This window comes from Trachypithecus francoisi, unplaced genomic scaffold (assembly GCF_009764315.1).
Source record: "Trachypithecus francoisi isolate TF-2019V2 unplaced genomic scaffold, Tfra_2.0 Lachesis_group11, whole genome shotgun sequence".
NCBI classification, from domain to species: Eukaryota; Metazoa; Chordata; class Mammalia; order Primates; family Cercopithecidae; genus Trachypithecus; species Trachypithecus francoisi.
The window spans coordinates 65,544,490-65,564,230 of record NW_022681456.1 but is presented as its reverse complement, the minus strand read 5'-3'; the positions used below and the strand labels follow the sequence as shown (position 1 = coordinate 65,564,230).

General features: G+C 40.7%; 1 protein-coding gene across 5 annotated transcripts in view; it reads right to left on the bottom strand.

Annotated features, from left to right (window-relative positions):
* Positions 1 to 19,741, bottom strand: part of MDM1 (Mdm1 nuclear protein) — a 174,871-nt gene that overhangs the window by 142,546 nt on the left and 12,584 nt on the right. The window contains exons 3-8 of one of the 5 annotated variants that reach the window (XM_033221339.1): positions 13,329 to 13,334; positions 11,447 to 11,524; positions 4,901 to 5,016; positions 3,152 to 3,397; positions 2,674 to 2,761; positions 1,893 to 1,968 (exon numbers count right to left, since the gene is read on the bottom strand). The exons of 2 other annotated variants lie outside the window; for them this stretch is intronic. The gene's annotated coding sequence lies outside the window, so the exon portion shown is untranslated. The remainder of the gene's footprint in view (positions 1 to 1,892; positions 1,969 to 2,673; positions 2,762 to 3,151; positions 3,398 to 4,900; positions 5,017 to 11,446; positions 11,525 to 13,328; positions 13,335 to 19,741) is intronic. 2 more of the 5 variants (XM_033221340.1, XM_033221341.1) reach the window with 2 other exon arrangements.

The window sequence follows — 19,741 nt, the reverse complement described above, 5'->3', positions numbered from 1 at the left end:
CACTCTGTCACATGCACTGGAGTGCACTGGAGTGATCTCGGCTCACTGCAACCTCCCACTCCCTGGTTCAAGTGATTCTCCTGCCTCAGTTTCTCCAGTAGATGGGATTACAAATGTGTGCACCACCATGCCCGGCTAATTTTTGTATTTTTAGTAGAGACAGAGTTTCACCACGTTGTCCAGTCTGGTCACAAACTCCTGACCTCGGGTGATCCCCCCGCCTCGGCCTCCCAAAGTGCTGGGATTATAGGCATGAGCCACCACGCCCGGCCTATCCATAGCTCTTTGAACCATTCACAACAACCTATGAAACCTCAGTTTCATATATGAATACATATATCTTCATGAAGAAGGATGATTTAACATTACATAATTTTTCCATCAGAAGAACTACACTATACTCACCTCAGGCTATTAAAAATTTTTCATTACTTTTTTTGTGTTTTATTGAATATTTTTAAATCCTTGGAAACAATTTACATCAAAATGCAAGGCCTCACAGATAAGTTTGGTTTCTCGCTATTGCTGAGGCCTTCTTTCCTTGCTAGTAAGATTGACACCTGTACTTTCTGGTTCCTAGAACAAAAAGAAGAATAAGGAAGAAAATCGTGCTCCATCTCTGTAAGTATAACCAGTGCTAGCATAGAGGAGAAGAGGCTTGGACGATAAAGCTACTTTAAGAATGTAAAATACCCAGGCTCGGTGGCTCACACCTGTAATCCCAGCACTTTGGGAGGCTGAAGTGGGTGGATCACTTAAGGTCAGGAGTTCAAGACCAGCCTGGGCAATATGGTAAGACCCCGTGTCTACTAAAAATACAAAAATTAGCCAGGCGTGGTGGCACACACCTATAATCCCAGCTACTCAGGAGGCTGAGGCACAAGAATCACTTGCATTGGGGAGATGCAGGTTGCACTGAGCCAAGATTATGCCACTGCACTTTAGCCTGGTGGACACAGTGAAACTCTGTCTCAAAAAAAAAAAAAAGAATGCAAAATGGCCCAATCCTCTTCTCTAGCCAGGAGAGTCTTAGTATGGCCACCCTCCCCTCCCCTTGCCTCTGCACCTCCCTCTCTCCTCCGCACCTCCTTCCCTCCTCCGCCCCTCCCTCTCTCCTCTGCACCTCCCTCTCTCCTTCTCTGCAGAGTAGCTGTGGGTTCCCTCCCAGTTTCCCTGTTAGTCTCTCCCTCCAAACCAGACTCAAACTCACTCATACCAATGTGTCAGTGATTGATGACAGCAAGGATATTACCATTTTAATAAGGATGAAGGTCTTTAAGAAGTGAAACTCTAAGACTAGGGTCTGCAGCTCCAGTGAGTGATAGTAGGTAGTATATATTTAGTCAGCCCTAAAGAGATCCTGACTACACATTCACTGTCTCCTGGTCTAAAAGCCAACTAGCATATAGGGTGCTGGCTGCTTCAGATGCAACTTCATTGTCACACACCGTGGTCATGATTTACCATAAAGTAATGCTGTTTCCAATATATGATGGAGTGGCACCCAGAGCATCTGCTCAACTGAAAAACCAAACAACAACAACAAAATCACTGTAGGTACACTCGGTCCGTCTTGGGTTACCTTCTTTAATCATTTTTCAATATATTGAAATGTCCTCCATCTATTGCATTATTTAAATGTCTGTGTGTGACATTTGTCTCTCCAGCTAGAGCAGGGACTTTCACATAGAAAAGATTGAGAAATAGTCTCTCGACTATTAAGCATAAATTAATCTTTCCAGGATTCATTTCAAATGTTTTGTTCTGAATGCTTTTCACATTATTATTAATAACAACAGCAATTATGTTTATGGGACATTTGCCATGTACCAGGTGTTCTTCCTTAAATTATTCCTCCTGCTCACAACAGCCTCCACATTAATTATTATTACCTCTCTTTCTGTAGTTGAAGAAACCACCCAAGGCCACACAATTGCAGAGAAACTCTCCGGCTTTTGTCTATCTCTCCTACAAAAGATGCGAAGGGAGTTTATCATGGTTTTTGCTCCTGACTGGGTATTGGAAAGGCAGGAAAAATACTGTATGTCTCGACAATTCTACAAAACGTATTAGGGCACAAGGTTAAAAGATAGGCAACTTTTAAAGCCTCTGTGTTTTCTGTGGGCTATTTATGAGTCTGGAGGTGAGTCAAGAATGAAACAGCCAGTTACAGAGAAGAAGAACTATAATCAACACGATGGGACTCAGCAGAAACAGCCTGAACCGAGGAAAGAGCATTCCGATTTAGACTCGCCCTCTCCAGAGCAGGTAATGATAGAGCAACCAACTGGCTGCCAACCACAGGTTTAAAGCATGTGCTGTCAGGACCAACCCTCCTTGGCAAATTCCATCTTGTTCCAGACTAATTTCTAAGTGTTCCTGCTTTATTGGATAGTATTATTAACCTTGCTTTCATGGGATAAACCAGGGTTTCAGTCAGAGGAGGCCTGGGGGCGGCTTAAGGATGGTTGTTCATTCCGTTCCTCCCTCCCACTCTCTCTCCAACACCCTGCCTGAACATCAGCCTAAGAATAGTCCTAACTACCATTTGCAGACTTCACCCCAATCTACAAAGTCTTTTCACGCACCTTATTCATATAATCTTGTGAAATTGGTGCTATTAGTAGTCCCTTCCTAAACAGAAAGATAACACAGAGAAAAGTTATGACTTACTCTAAATCACATTGCCCAGAAAGATCAGAGCCAGAAGTGGATCCAAGTTTTCTGGGTCTTCTGATTTGAAAAGAGACCAAATGAAAGCCTGCCAAAGAAAAGGTAGCATATGGTTATCTTTTGCTCCACCCCAACTCTCTGACGTTAGGATTAAAATTAATAATAATTTGTTGGATTATAATGGTGTCCTACCATTCACTCTACCCATCTCCAACAAAAACACGACTCAGTCCCATGGAGCTTTCCATTTAACATCTTCCAGTTTAATTTCACTCATGGGCATTTATAGAAAGCGTTGCTATCCAGCGGTTTCTATTTTCCCCCCTGAGGTTTGTAGACAATGCACGAGTATTACTAAGTGTTAGATGCGTACATGAGAGAATAAATCTTCCTACATGTCCTGTTTATGCCTGAGATTGATTTTCACTGCTTAGTTATGAACTTCCAAGGGGATAGCTTTTATAAAACACATACATACACTGAGAATTTAGTCTGTACACTATGGGCGATAGTAGCCATTCTTACTATCAAGACAGAAACTCATTCTCGGTGAAAACAGGTTTCATTCACCTGAAGTGAAAAGGAAGAGAAGAATCTGAAATTACTGCAACCACTATTTAGATTGATGGTCAGTTACGCAAGAAACAATTATCCAATTTGTGGATTTCCTCTGTTCCTCCTGCTTATTGTCTGCTTGGCATTTTTTACTATTCATTATCATCTCCTGCAGAGGGTGTTAGAGAAAAAGAGGGGAGGTGAGATTCAAAATAAAATTCCAATAAATTATCATCAAGCACCTGCTTTATGCCAGATGCTGAGATAGGTACTGAGAATCCTAAATGAGTATTTAGGATTTAATCACTGGCCCCTGTGCATAGGTTGCTGTCAGAAATGCTGCATTAAAGATATGTATAAAATACTACAAAACTCTGGTAAAAGACCGATTCACCTGAAAAGGAGGGGAGGAGGTGAAGACAACGGGAAAAAAGTGATACTTCCACTGGAACTTAAAGAAGTTGAACTCCAGGAGGAAGCAGATAAGTGGGAAAGAGAAGACAGGATGAGCGGGGGAACAGTAGGAGTGTGGGCAGTGGAGTTCAGAAGTGGGAAGGTTTCATTAAGGGCGGTGCAGGTGGTGACCACACATCCTGGTTTGCCTGAGTCAGTCCTAATTTACGGTCATTATGTCAGCATAATTAATACAGCACCTCCTTTTACTCTCAAAAGTATCCCAGTTTGGGTAATGAATTATAGCCATCTGTGTCAATCTGAGGCACATATGTCATCACTCTCCCCTCTTTATCCATGGAAGACATTACTAAATTACCATGGTACATTCCTAGCTAGGCCCAGACTTGTCTTCAAAATCCTACTGAAAATATCACTTCAGGCAGTGTCACAGATTGGAATTGGACCTACATACGTTTTCCAGGCTATGGGTCAGAGAGGTTGCAAAATGGCAACTCACCGGCCATATCTGAATGGCATCTGTATTTTATTTGACCTGCACAGGATGTTTTGCAATTCTGAGCCAGCATTTACTATCATGGGATATAACTCAGAAATTTGTATTTCTGACTTTATTTGAGAAATGGGAAAATCCAATAACATAAGACCTGTATTCCACATAGTGGAACAATTGGCTGAAGTTAAATAGCAAATATCACCCTTTGGTCCAATATCTACCTGTTGTTGTCAGCCTCCAAGCTGGTCCCCACTGATCCTCTCTTCCTAGTATCCACATCCTTGTACAGTCCCCTCTCACACTGTATCAGGTTTGATATGTTTGGCCAATGAAATATGACAGAAGTGATGTTATTCCATTTCCCAGGCTAGCTGTCATTCTGCCTTTCTTAGATTACTTGCTCTGGAGGAAAACAGCTGACATGTTGTGAGGAGAGGCCCACATGGTGACAAACTGAAGCTTCCAGCAATCACCATGGGAATGAGTCTTTTTGAAGCAGAACTTCCAGCTCCATTCTAGCATTCAGATGATTGAAGCCCCCATCAACATCTTGACTGCAAACTCATGAAAGACCTGAGCCAGAACTATTCAGCTAAGCTGCTCCCAGATTCCTGACCCTCAGAAACCATACAAGAAATGAGCATGTGTTGTTTTAAGCTGCTAAGTTTGTGGGGCAATTTATTACACAGCAGTAGATAACTAATACACCAACAAAATTGATTTTCTTATGATCTGCTTGTCTTTATCAATTATTTTACCTACCTGGCTCTCAAGACAGTTGAGGTTACATCCCAGCTCTACAGAAAGAAATATTGTTGATGGTTTTAAGCAAGATAGTGAGAAGGTCAGATCTGGCTTTAGATGTATCATACTGGCATCTGTGAGAAGAAGAAGTAAGAAGGAGGCTCAAGATCAAGTTTATTTCCTGAAAAACTCATAAGTAGACTTTGTAGTATAGCACAAGGGGGATGTGATATAGAACCATGTGTAAGAGAGTAAGCTCCGACTCTAGATCAGATGATGTAAGTTCAAATCACCATATCACCACTGAAGGATCATATATATTTTATTAAGTTACTGAGCCTTTTATTTCCTTAACTGAAACATGGGATTAGGAAGGCTTACAGCTGCAAGTAACTAAACACCCATCTACTCACAGCTTAAACAAATAGTTTATTTTTCCCCATATCACTGAAATTACAGAGGTAGGCAGTTGCTGGGAATGATTCAACTGTTCAGCAATGCCACCAGGACTCCAGGTTCTCTCTAGCTTTCAACTCTGCCTTTCTTTGCAGATTGGCTCATTGCCTTGTGTTTCTAAGGTGGCTGCTATATCGCTCTAGCCATAACATTTCTGTCTTAGGTTGTAGACTTAAAACAGAAAGAAGCAGGGGCAGGTCGAGAGCTTTAATCTAGCTATGTGTGTCTTATTTTATCAGGAAAGAGAAAAGCTTCCCAGAAGCCCCCAGCAGACTTCTGCTTACTTCCCATTTGCCAGAACTGGATCACAGAGCCTCATTAGCGGTGATGGAGACAGGAACATGAGTATTTAGTTGAATATATTGATACTCCAAGCAAAATTGTGTTCTGTTGGTAAGCAAGAAGAGAGGAGAATGAATATTAGATATTCAATTGCCCCTAGTGATACAGTCGACTTCAGAATATTGATATAAGGGTTAAAGTAAGCTGATACATGCTTTAGGCTAACAGTGTTTGGCATGGAATTAAGTGTTCAATAGATTTTAGCTGTTGAAATTGCAATAATTCAGGCACAGAATATTCATCCTGGACTAGGACATGGAAGAGGGAATAATTTTGAGACTTACGGACTTGAAAAGAAAGACAGATAAAATTATTGGTGGGAAAATAACTTTGGTTTTAATTATTTTTTATTATCTTTCTTTCTCCTTTGTCTTATAACTACAGAAGTTGTCTGTTTATCACATCATCTTTTTTCTTTCTAATGATTTTATAATTGTGTATCTTTTGTTAGAATGTATTTTATTATTTTAAAAATCTAACTAAGGGAAATATAAACTTTGGGTTCTTTAATCTACTCAGTTAAAAAACCTCCTACAGTAACTTTAACTCTACATTCCAATTAGTAGCCTGCACGATTATATAATCACATAATGCAGAGTACTCTGACCTACTCGTCAGAAGATATGTGTTTTAGACATAGCTTGCCTATGTGAAGAAGTAGAAATATTGCCTCTGGTCATGCTAAAATTAATTGCAATATTTAAGTCATATGACATTTAATGTTTCTAGAACTAGCAGGTAGCACAGCTCCCAGAAACCCAATTGCACATTGCTGAACGTGTCTCAAGGCACTTTCAGGTGGATCAGATAATGGGTGGACCCACCACCTACTTTTCAACTGTGAACAATGATTCAGGGGCCAGGATTTAGAAACCATGAGCAGCTATGTAATTGCATAGTGTTAGAAACAAGAGGGGTGAGTGGTGTGGAATATAGATTTAAAAGAAAAGGAAGGTTCTGAGTGTATACTCAAAATAATTGAAAGCAGGGTCTCCAGGAGATATTTGTACACCCATATGCATAGCAGCATTATTTACAATAGCAAAAAGGTGGAAGCACCCCAAGTCTCAATTGACAAATGAATGGATAAGCAAATGTGGTATATATGTCCAGTGAAATACGACTCAGCCTTAAAAAGAAGGAGATTTTGACATGATACATGCTACAGCATGGATGAAACTGGAGGACATTAAGGTAAGGGAAAGAAGCCAATCACAAAAAGATACTCTATGATTCCACTGATATGAGGTACCTGGAATAGTCACATTCATAGAGACAGAAAGTAGAACAGTGGTAGCCAGGAGCTGGACAGTTATTGTTAATGAGCACAGGGTTTCAGTTGGGAAAAATGAAAAATTTCTGGAGGGGGATGACAGCAATGGGTAACAGCAGTGTAAATGTAATCAATGCCACAGAACTGCATGCTTAAAAATGATTACAATGGTAAATGTTATGAGTATTTTACCACACACACACACGCACACAAAAATTAAAGGATAAAAAAAAGGAAAAGAAAGAACTTGAATGTAATATCCCCACTTCACAAACTTAGCACCCCACCACCACCACCACCACTCGCAAAGTCCTCTAAAAGTCTGCTTATTAAGGGGAAAAGAAGGCAACAAAACTGGGAAAGAGCCTTCCAAACTCTTCCAAGATCTGAGCAGCTTCTTTTAGTCATTCTGTTTTCTTTTTTATTTTTCACAATAAATACGGAGTGTTTTTTGTTTTTTAGACAGAGTCTCGCTGTGTTTCCCAGGCTGGACTGCCGTGGCACAATCTTGGCTCACTGCAGCCTCCACCTCCTGAGTGCAAGTGATTCTCCTGCCTCAGCCTCCTGAGTAGCTGGGATTACAGGCACACCATCAGATCCAGCCAATTTTTGTATTTTTAGTAAGTATGGGGTTTCACCACGTGTCAGGCTGGTCTCAAACTTCTGGCCTCAGGCAATCTGCCCACCTGGGCCTCCCAGAGTGCTGGGATTACAGACATGAGCCACTGCACCTGGCCAATAAATATGTATTATATTTGTAATCAGAGGGAAGACAAGAAAGAATATTACAAAAGGAAGAAGTGGCATAAATTCATCTTCATCTCTGGCCTGAGGTCAAGGCAATTCTTCCCTCAGCCTCATGAGGCTTGAGTTTTTGCTCAGAAGCATGAAATATCATTACCTTTACCTTTCATAGTCCCAGTTTAGGATAAACTCTGGGTCAGCAGTTACATGACTGACCTGGAATGATTCTGCTCTGCTGCCGGCAGCGCCAGACTCAGGGGTGACAAACAGAAGTAAATGACTGTGTGAGCAGCTTCTGGTGAGACCAAATAGCAGAACTGCAGCAGATAACTTACTCTTTTTCATTGTTTCTGATTAGATCTTTTCACATTTTGTTTTTTGGTTTTGTTTTTTTCTTATAAAAGACAAGGGTGTCTCATTGAAGATTTAGGGAAATGGTTGAATTTTAATGGAATCGAATTGGCTCCCATGGTTATCTCAAAGGAGCTGTGGTCGTAAAAGTTAATTAAATTAGATTCGTTTGCATATTCAAGACCATTCCCTTCCTTCACTTTAAAGGCAGAGAAAGAAAATTTGTCCCAGCCTCCTCACTGGGATTACAACACACAACATATCCAGATCACTCTGTTTGTATGCTGGAACTTAGTCGGACTAGCAGGCTAGTTTTAAATTCTTTTTCCTAGCTTGTATTCTCCACTTTTTAAGGTAAGTGTCAATACAAAAGTTAAATTGGTATGCATTGCAGTTCTTGCTTTGAAATATAGAATAAGTCCTTTAGAGAAAGAGATTGCCGCGCTTAAAGACTGAGGTAATTTCCTAAACAAAAGGTGAATTCAGAACGCTAAGTAGAAAATGAACTAGCAACATTTACAGCCACAAGACTGTGCAGAAGCATTTTGCATTTGTGTATGTATGGGCAACAACGGCGTCTATAGCTTTATTTATTATGGGTCAGAGGAACAGAACGATTGGACCCTAAGAGGGTGTCTAGTCTACCTGCTGCCTGGAGTAGGCCTAAAATAACCGGCTCAAATGGAACTCTGGCCTGTTTTCTGAAGCCGCTAGGGAAGGTGTTTCCACCACCTTCCTCTGTTATCCGACCCATTTTTAACAATCCTTAATATCATACCAGAAAACGTTGCCTTATATCCAACCTATATCCCCTCTGCTGTTGATTTACTGTTTACTCTCACACTCATACAATGCAAATGTGAACAGTCGCGCTCAGCCCCTCTACCCTGCTCATTTGTATATTTCTTTGGCGTATCAGCTAATGCCTAGATCAGTATTTATAGATTAAAGGGAGTATCTGCCCTACTTCCTTCAGCCACACACGCCTGTTAATACAAGTAAGGGTATATCATTATCTTCATTGTTCCATAAGAAGACAGGGTTAATTTTTTTTTTTCTTTAATGAACACAAATGTGCCAGACAGACTCTATGCTAGGTTCTTGGGAAACAGTGGTGGACAGGACAGACCAAGATCCTGCCCTCATGCATGGAACTCAGACATAATACAAATAATTACCAGTATGATGAAGGCTACAAAGAAGTGTAGGTTACTAAGAAATTACACAATAGGCTGAGCTAACATAGGCTGGGAGGATAGGAAAGCTTTCTAAACAAAGCCGTGTTTCACCTGAAACCTGAAGAATAGGAATTATCAAAGTAGAGAAGGGAATTCAAGGTAGAAGGAACAGCATATGAAAAGTCCCTATCATGAGAGTGTGACCTGTTCGAGGATTGACAATGAAGTTCAGACAGCAGGACAGAAGTGACTGTGATCAGGCTATGGAATCTTCACACATTACTCACTGTCCACACTTGCTTGGCTGTGACTGAAACCTAATACCTTGGTCCTACTTTGTACAATTTTAGAACTCTGAGCAACTGGAGGCTTAGTGACAAGGATTAGGCACCTGGAGTAAGAATGGAAGAAAAGGGGCCTCATTTCAGCGCTCAGAAGGCCTGGAATGCTCCAGTGGCCTCAGTGAATCAGCATGGTGTCGTGCAGCGTTGGTGACCTCGTCCCCAGAGTATTCGGGTGCTACATAGTCTTTAGCAAGTCACACTTTCAGGGTCTCCGACCTCACTTGTATAAGTGAGGAGGTTACATATAGGCTTTTCTAACTCACCTTCTGGAATCAGTTAGCAACGATAGTCCCCATACAGTTCTTAAGTGGGTCACGTTATTACTGAGCTAACCTACATTTGGTAGTGGGAGGAGGGGATTATTCAGACAGCCAGCAGGCCTGTCTCTAATTTGCTTTTTTGTTTCTTTTTAAAATTTTTTTGGTTTGGTTTTTTAGTATTTTTTTTACTGTGGTAAAATATAGATGACATAAAACTTACCATTTTAACCATTTTTAAGTGTACAAGTCAGTGGCATTAATTACACAGTTACAATACTATAAGCCATTACCGCTATCTATTTCTGAAAATGTTTCATTCCAATGCACTTTTCTTTTTTTTTTTTTTTTTGAGACAAAGTCTCATTCTGTCGCCCAGGCTGGAGTGCAGTGGCACGAACTCAGCTCACTGCAACCTCCACCTCCCAGATTCAAGCAATTCTCCTGCCTCAGCCTCCCAAGTAGCTGGGATTACAGGTGTGTGCCACCACACCTGGTCACTTTCTGTATTTTTAGTAGAGACAGGGGATTCACCATGTTGGCCATGCTGGTCTCAAACTCCTAACCTCAAGTGATCTGTCAGCCTCAGTCTCCCAAAGTGCTGGGATTACAACTGTGAGCCACCACGCCCGGCCCAACGCACTTTTAAAATAGTCTGGGCAAGCTCTACAAGGGTCCTCACAACTCATGAACCTGGCTCCCTCTCACGATTCCTGATTTGGAACTTGAGAAATCAGGTACTGCTCTGAAAGCAAACAAGGCTTCTTACTCCCACTGTATGAAAATGAGTCAAAAGGGAAAGGATAAAGTGTTGAGTAAACTGCTGAGTAAAGGGCAGTTAAATCCCCCTTTGCCTCTGGAGAAGTCACCTTGTTCAAGATCGTAATGCTTAATAACCCTGAGACCTAAAACAGATAAAGGACACAGCAAAAAAAGGAAACCATAGACCAATATCCCTCATGAACACAGATGCAAAAGTCCTCAACAACACCTAGCAAACTGAATCCAACAACACATCTAAAAGATTATATGCCACGATCAAGCGAGATTCATCCCAGGGATGCAAGCCTGGTTCAACATATACAAATCAATACAAGTATTACCTCACATCAACAGATGAAGTACAAAAATCACATGATCATATGAATAGATGAAGATAAAGCATTTGATAAAATGCAATTTCACTTCATGATAAACACTTTAAATAAATTACTTATGAAAGGAAAATACCTCAACACAACAAAAGCCATATATGACAAACCCACAGCTAACATTAAACTGAGCTGGAAAAAGCCGAAAGCTTCTCCCCTAAGAACTGGAACAAGACAAGGATGCCCACTCTTACCACTCTTATTCAATATAGTACTAAAAGGCCTAGCCAGAGCAATTGGGCAAGAGAAAGAAAAAAAAGGTATCCAAATTGGAAAGAAGTAAAATTGTTCTTGTTTGTAGGTATGATCGTATGTATAAACTAACCTAAAGACTCTACCAGAAAACTTTTACAGCTGATAAATGAATTCAGTAAAGTTACAGAATGGAAAATTATGTTAGTCTGTTTTCACACTGCTGATAAAGACATACCCAAGACTGGGAAGTAAAAGAGGTATAATTGGACTTACAGTTCCACGTGGCTGGGGAGGCCTTAGAATCATGGTGGGAGGCAAAAGGTACTTCTTACATGGTGGCAACAAGAGAAACTGAGGAAGAAGCAAAAGCAGAAACCCCTGATAAACCCATCAGATCTCATGAGACTTATTCACTATCACAAGAATAGCATGGGAAAAACTTTGATTCAGTTATCTTCCCCTAGGTCCCTCCCACAACACGTGGGAATTCTGGGTGATACAATTCAGCTGAAATTTGAATGGGGACAGGCCAAACCATATCGTTACGCCCCTGGCCCTTCCAAATCTCATGTCCTCACATTTCAAAACCAATCATGCCTTCCCAACAGTTCCCCAAAGTCTTAACTCATTTCAGAATTAACCAGAAGTCCACAGTTCAAAGTCTCATCTGACAGAAGGAAAGTCCCTTCTGTCTATAAGCTTGTAAAGTCAAAAACAAGCTAGTTACTTCCTAGATACAATGGAGGTAACAGTATTGGGTAAATACAGTTGTTCCAAATGGGAGAAGTTGGCCCAAAAAAGGGGATTACAGGGCCCACGCAAGTCCAAAATCCAGTGGGGCAGTCAAATTTTAAAGCTCCAAAATGATCTTCTTTGACTCCAGGTCTCACATCCAGGTCACGCTGATGCAAGAGGTGGGTTACTGTGGTCTTGGGCAGCTCCTCCCCTATGGCTTTGCAGGGTACAGCCTCCCTCTCAGCTGCTTTTATAGGCTGTTGTTGAGTGTCTGCATTTTTTCCAGGAGCATGGTGCAAACTGTCAGTGGATTTACCATTCTGGGGTCTGGAGAACGGTGGCCCTCTTCTCACAGCTGCACTAGGCAATGCCCCAGTAGGAACTCTTTGTAGGGGCTCTGACCCCACATTTCCCTTCTGCACTGCCCTAGCAGAGGTTCTCCATTAGGGCCCCACCCTTGCAGCAAACTTTTGCCTGGGCATCCAGGCATTTCCATACATCTTCTGAAATCTAGGCGAAGGCTCCCAAATCTCAATTCTTGACTTCTATGCACCTGCAGGCTCAACACCATGTGGAAGCTGCCAAGGCTTGGGAATTCTACCCTCTGAAGCCACAGCCCAAGCTGTATGTTAGCCCCTTTCAGCCACAGCTGGAGTGGCTGGGACACAGGGCACCAAGTCCCTAGGCTGCACACAGCACGGGGACCCTAGGCCCAGCCCATGAAACCACTTTTTCCTCCTGGGTCTCTAGGCCTGTGATGGGAGGGACTGCCATGAAGGTCGCTGACATGGCCTGGAGACATTTCCCCATGTTCTTGGGTGTTAACATTAGGCTCCTTGCTACTTATGCAAATTTCTGCAGCTGGCTTGAATTTCTCCCCAGAAAAAGGGTTTTTCTTTTCTACTGCATTGTCAGGCTACAAATTTTCTGAACTTTTATGCTCCGTTTCCCTTTTTAAATGGAATGCTTTTAACAGCACCCAAGTCACCTTTTGAATGCTTTGCTGCTTAGGAATTTCTTCCACCAGATACCCTAAACCATCTCTCTCAAGTTCCAAGTTCCACAAATCTCTAGGGCAGGGATAAAATGCCACCAGTCTCTTTGCTAAAACATAACAAGAGTCACCTTTACTTCAGTACACAACAAGTTCCTCATCTCCATCTGAGACCACCTCAGCCTGGACCTTATTGTTCATATGACTATCAGCATTTTTGTCAAAGCCATTCAACAAGTTTCTAGGAGGTTCCAAACTTCCCCACATTTTCTTGTCTTCTTCTGAGCTCTCCAAACTGTTCCAACCTCTGCCTGTTACCCAGTTCCAAAGTCGCTTCCACATTTTTGAGTATCTTTTCAGCAACACTCCACTCTTGGTACCAATTTACTGTATTAGTCTGTTTTCATGCTGCTGACAAAGACATACCTGAAACTGGAAAGAAAAAGAGGTTTAATTGGACTTATAGTTCCGCATGGCTGAAGAGGCCTCAGGATCATGGCAGGAGGCAAAAGGTACTTCTTACATGGTGGAGGCCATAGAAAATGAGGGAGAAGCAAAAGCAGAAACCCCTGATAAACGCATCAGATCTCGTGAGACTTATTCACTATCACGAGAATACCATAGGAAAGACCAGCCCCCATGATTCAATTACCTCCCCCTAGGTCACTCCAACAACATGTGGGAATTCTGGGAGATATAATTCAGTCAAGATTTGAATGGGGACACAGCCAAACCATATCAAAAATTGACATACAAAAATCAGTAGCATCTTTATATACAAATAACAAACTAGCTGAAAAATAAATCAAGAAAGCAACCACATTTACAATAAGTACACACACACACACACACACACACACACTACCTAGGAATACATTTAATCTAGGAGGTGAAAGGCTTCTTCAAAGAAAACTGTAAAACAGTGATCAAAGAAATTGAAGAGGACACAAAAAATGAAAAGACATTCCATGTTCCGGGACTGGGAAAATTAATACTGTTAAAATGACTGCACTACCCAAAGCAATATACAGATTCAGCGCAATCCCTGTTAAAACACCGATGACATTCTTCAGTGAAATAGAAAAACACAATACTAAAATTTTTATGATACATAAAAGGCCCTGAATAGCCAAAATAATCCTAAGCAAAAGGAATAAAGTTGGGGGCATCATACTACCAGACTTCAAAATATACTACAAAGCTATGGTAACCAAAATGGCAAGGTACTGGCATAAAAACAGACACATAGAACAATGGAACAGAATTGTTCACGAGAACAATTCTGAGAATCCAGAAATGAATCCATCTATCTACAGCCAACTGCTTTTGACAAAAGCACCAAGAATATTCATTGGAGAAAAGACAGTCTCTACAATAAATGGTGCTGGGAAAACTGGATATTCATATGCAGAAGAATGAACCTAGACCCCCACCTCTTACCTATACACAAACCAACCCTAAATGAATTAAACACCTAAAAGTAAGACCCGAAACTATAAAACTACTAGAAGAAAATAAAGAGGAAATGCTTCAGGACATTAGTCTGAGAAAAGACCTTATGAATGAGACCTCAAAAACACAAGATACAAAAGCAAAAATAAATAGAATTATATCAAACTAAAAAGCTTCTGGGTAACAAAAAAGAAAAACAATCCGCAGAGTGAAAAGATAACCTACAAAATGGTAGGAAATATTTACAAACTATTCATCTGACAGAGGATTAATATTCAGAATACACAAGAAACTCAAACCTCTCAATAGCAAGAAAAAAAATCCAATTAAAAAATGGGCAAACGATCCAAACAGAAAAGATGTACAGTTGGCCAACAAATATATGAAAAAATGCTCAGCGTCACTAATCATCAGAGAAATGCAAATCAAAACTACAATGAGATATTGTCTATCTTATCCCAGTTAGGATGGCTATTATCAAAAGACAAAAAGTAACAAATGTAAGTAAGGAGGTAGAGAAAGAGGAACTTTTTTTTTCTTTTTTTTTGAGACAGAGCCTTGCTGTGTCACCCAGGCTGGAGTACAGTGGCGCAGCTCAGCTCACTACAAACTCCGCCTCCTGAGTTCAAACAATTATTTTGTCTCAGCCTCCCTAGTGGGACTACAGGCACACACCACCATGCCCGGCTAATTTTTGTAAAGGAACTCTTATACACTCTTGATAGGAATGTAAACTAGGACAGCCACTATGGAGAACAGTATGTAAGTTCCGCAGAAAACTACAAATAGAACTACTATTTGATCCAGTAATCTCATTACAGGGCATGTATCCAAAGGAAAAGAAATTAATATATCACAGAGATATCAGCACTCCCATGTTTATTGCACCACTATTTACAATAGCCATGATAAGGAATCAACCAAAATGTTTAACAACAGATGAATGAATAAAGAAAACATGGTATATATAGGAGATGAAATACTATCCCCCCATTAAAAAGAATGAAATCCTGTCATTCATGGCAACATGGATGAAACTGGCAGACATTCTGTTAAGTGAAATAAGCCAGGAACAGAAAGAAACACCACGTGTTCTTACTTATGTGTGGAAGCTAAAAAATGTTGATCTCAGAGAAGTAAAAAGTGGAACAGAGGTTACCAGAGGCTGGAAAGAATAGGCAGAACAAAGGGATAGAGAAAGATTTGTTAAAGGATACAAAATTACAGCTAGATAGGAGGAATAAATTCTACTGATCTGTGGCACTGTAGGATGACTATAGTTAACAATATTGTATTTTTTCAAACAGCAAGAAGAGAGGATATTGACTGTTCCCAACACAAAGAAATAATAAATGTTTGAGATGATGGATGTGCTAATTACCCAGATCTGATCACTCTACATTGTATGTATCAAAACATCACTATGTACCTTATAAATATGTGCAATTATGTGTCAATTTAAAAATAAAATTTTGTTAAGAGATGATTCTAAGATGTGAGGGTCTAAGACTCCAGGATTTGAGGACCGGTGAGTGCTCAGGTGCTGAGATCCTCACACATGAGTCTTTGCTGCTGGAAAAGGTTGTCAGAAGCCTCCTTTGGCTGGCAGTAGGTTATCCTTTTCCTGCCCACCTCCCCCAGTGCTATGTGAATGTAGCTCTTTGTGGCTTAGAGAATGTAAATTTTATTTTGCATTTCCAATGTCACATGCTTACCTTATCGGCATGTTCCAGTTTCCAGAATAAATATTTGGAGATGAAAAATAAAGATCATGATGCTTAATACACCAAATTTACTGAGCCCTATCTATGTGCCTAGCACTAAGCTAGTTACTTTGCACATGTCACCTTTTTTACCTATTACATGTATGTAACATTACTCCCATGTTACAAGTATAGAAACAGGCTATAGTAGAACCTGACTCCCAACCCAAATCAGTTTGGCTTTACAGTTTGGCTTAACCTCTGTAGTTCATTGCTTTCCCAAAGACATCTACAGGGAAACCAGAATAGAGAATACAGGGAAACTTGAAAATAATGAAAGAGAAAAAAAAAAAAGGCAAAATCTGGCCAGGCCCAGTGGCCCTTGTCTGTAATTCCAGCTATGCAGGAGGAGTGCTTGAGCCCAGGACTTAAAGGCTGCACGCGGTGAGCTAGGATTGCACCACTGCACTCCAACCCAGTAAGACTCTGTCTCAAAAAAAAAAAAAAAAAAAAAGAAGGAAAAAAACTGATCCTAGGCTCACATTATTCAACCTCATTCAGATTTGTGACTGGTTTTGTCATGCACCTTCTAGCACCATTTCAGTGTTTCCTCTCTCTAGTACATAGAATTGATGGTATTTACTGCCCTAGTTTTCAAGGATGGCATTTACTTCATTAAGTAAATCAATTACTTCATTAAGAAAATCCTTAGAGCATCAGAGGGCTCAGCAGTCAGAAAGGGTTAACAGCCTCAGGAAGGACTGAGCTCCCACACTGCAGGTGGTGACAGAAGACCAAGAATAATGAGGCTGGGGAACTGCCCACCCTCTGGAAGCTTTTCTGTACATCTAAATAGAACAGAAAGTAAACGCTGACAAAAGGAAACTGTCAGGTAAATTAATGCGAAGAGTGCAGGTTTTGTTTTATTTTCCTTTCAATGGGTGAGAATTCAAAGCATAAGGCAGGAGAATGAGTTAAAAATAGTATGACAGTAGCCAACTGATGCTTGCACAATAGAAAGGGCAACATGGGTTACACAAGAGGATTGTAAAAAATGTGCAAAAAAATAAGAGGACAGTGGCAGGAATGGCTGGATCAAACACACTAACACCATGGGATCTTCAAAGGTTCAAAATATAACCATGTTGTGACATTATAAAATAACTATATAAGATTCCAGAACACAAAGGTGTTTAAATAAAAATATTTGTTCCTTGGGGTAAAGTCAGACATTGTTATCTTGGCTTGCATAGCCCTCTGTGGTTTATCTCCCAAGCCTCATCCCTTCTACTGCCATGAATAACAACTTTGCAGAACCTCCTGAATTACTTTCATTTGCTGTCAGACCCTCACTCTTTCTCCCAGGCCCTGACTTCCCTTCTCTGACACCCAAGTTTAGGCAGGGTCTCCTAGTTACACCTTCTGACAACTCCATGCTAATGTATTATCCTATAAATATTAGATAACATCTGTTTCCTGCTAGGATCTACTCTCCAAGGGCAGGGTCCATATCTGCTTTGTTTATTGCTATATTGTCATCTATGGCACAGTTATGAATAATTGAATGAATGCTGGTGGACATCTGGGTTCCAAACTGTCCAACTTCATGATACATAAGGCAACAATTGCTTCTTCAGTTTATGCATCAGTCAGGGTTTGACATGAAAAACAGAACCAGCAGAAGATGTTTTGTTTTTGTTTTTATTTTTTAATCTATCCATTGATTTTTTACAAAGAATTATCTTACACAACTGCAGGAGCTGGCTAAGCAGGCCTGACATCCACAAGGCAGGTAATCCGAAAGGGAAAGTCATAAGCAGGCTAGACTACCACAAGGATGAGCACACTGATGAGGATGTCATGCAGAAGCCAGGGCTCTTAGTCATGGAGCTGTACACACACACTTAACCCAGGAGTCAGTGAAACTGGAAGTACACACATCTGGAAGGTAAAGCAATTATAGACCTAGCTGCTGCTTCACACTAACAAGGCAAATCAGCAGAGCAGCAACAACATGAATGTTTTTGTTCCAAAATGTAGAAAAGTTCTACAACTTTCCTTCTGCTCTACTACTTGGAATCTCTGACCTCAGGGAGGGTATAGATCAAGCTTATCCAAACCACTTTATTTTGTTGTTGTTGTTGTTCTGTTTTGTTTTGTTTTGTTTTAGGCTTTTAGCAGCCTGAAGCCATAGTTTTAAGTTTCTGTCTCTAGTAATAAGCAGAAAAGAGGGATGAGGAAGGGGCTTTTCTGGCCCAATGAGAAATAGAAACTAAGAACCCACGACTGTACTCTCTCCCTTGGTCTGATCTAGAATCTAATTTTAAAAAACTTTTGACTGATTAAGTCACCTAGAATAACATATCGTTTGACTAACTTAAACTGATTAGGGACTTTATAGCTGCAAAATTCCTTCCCAGCGCACCTAGATTAGTGTTTCAATAATTAGGAGAAGGTACGTGTGTGCTGCAAAGTGGCTGCTGCCTCGCTTCCATCTTCCAAATTTTGCAAGAGACTCTCCCTTTTAGACCACCCTAGTCAGAAACATACTAGAAAGGGAGTTCTAGGGGATGTGACTTATCCAAGCCAAAGCAGACACACCATGAAACCATCACAGGTCATATCATATAACTACCTCTTTAACTTTGAATGAAAGAAATTAATAACAGAAACCAGTAATATTCAGGAGTAGGGGAAACCACTTTGTTATAGAAATAGTGCTGATTCTGCAGATGCAAAGGAAAAGAGCAAATCTGGATAAGAGGGTGGAGCTAACAACCTTAGAGGAGCATGCTTCCAAGAGGTAGAGGAGGTATAGGGGAGCTCTTACAGCCAGAATGGAAGTGATAAGCATGTATTCCTACCAAAGATAGGGAAACTTCATTCCAAGACAAGCTGGAATGTAGATGTGTACCAACACACATTTGCTAAAGAACTGATAAATCAATGAACAAAAGAATAACTGCCTCCTTAAGCTTAAGCCCTGTGCTGAACTATAGAGGTAAGCTGATATCTTAGTCTGTTCAGGCTACTAGGATACAATACCTTAAATGGGTAATTTATGAATAACAGAAATGTATTGCTTACAGTTCTGGAGGCTGGAAAGTCTAAGATCAAGGTGACAGCAGATTTGGTGTCTGGACTTGCTCTCTGCTTCAAAACTGATGCCTTCTTGTTATATTACCAAATGGCAGTAAGGGCAAGGCACCTCTTTTAAGAGGACACTGTTTTGGTTAATGCTGAGTGTCAACTTGATAGGACTGAAGGAGGCAAAGGAGTAATCCTGGGTGTGTCTGTGAGGGTGCTGCCAAAGGAGATTAACATGTGAGTCAGTGGGCTGGGAAAGGTAGACCCACCCTTCATCTGGGTGGGTACCATCTAATCAGATGCCAGCTCAGCCAGAATATAAGCAGGCAGAAAAATGTGAAAAGCCTAGACTGACCTAGCCTCCCAGACTAAATCTTTTTCCACTGCTGGATGTTTCCTGCCTTCAAACATTGGATTCCAAGTTCTTCAGCTTTGGCATTTGGACTGGCTTCCTTGTTCCTCAGCTTGCAGACGGCCTAGTATGGGACTTTGTGATCGTATGAGTTAATACTACTAAATAAACTATATAAACTTGATAAAATTTAAATATATATATATATATATATTAGCTCTGTCCCTCTAGAGAACCCTAATACA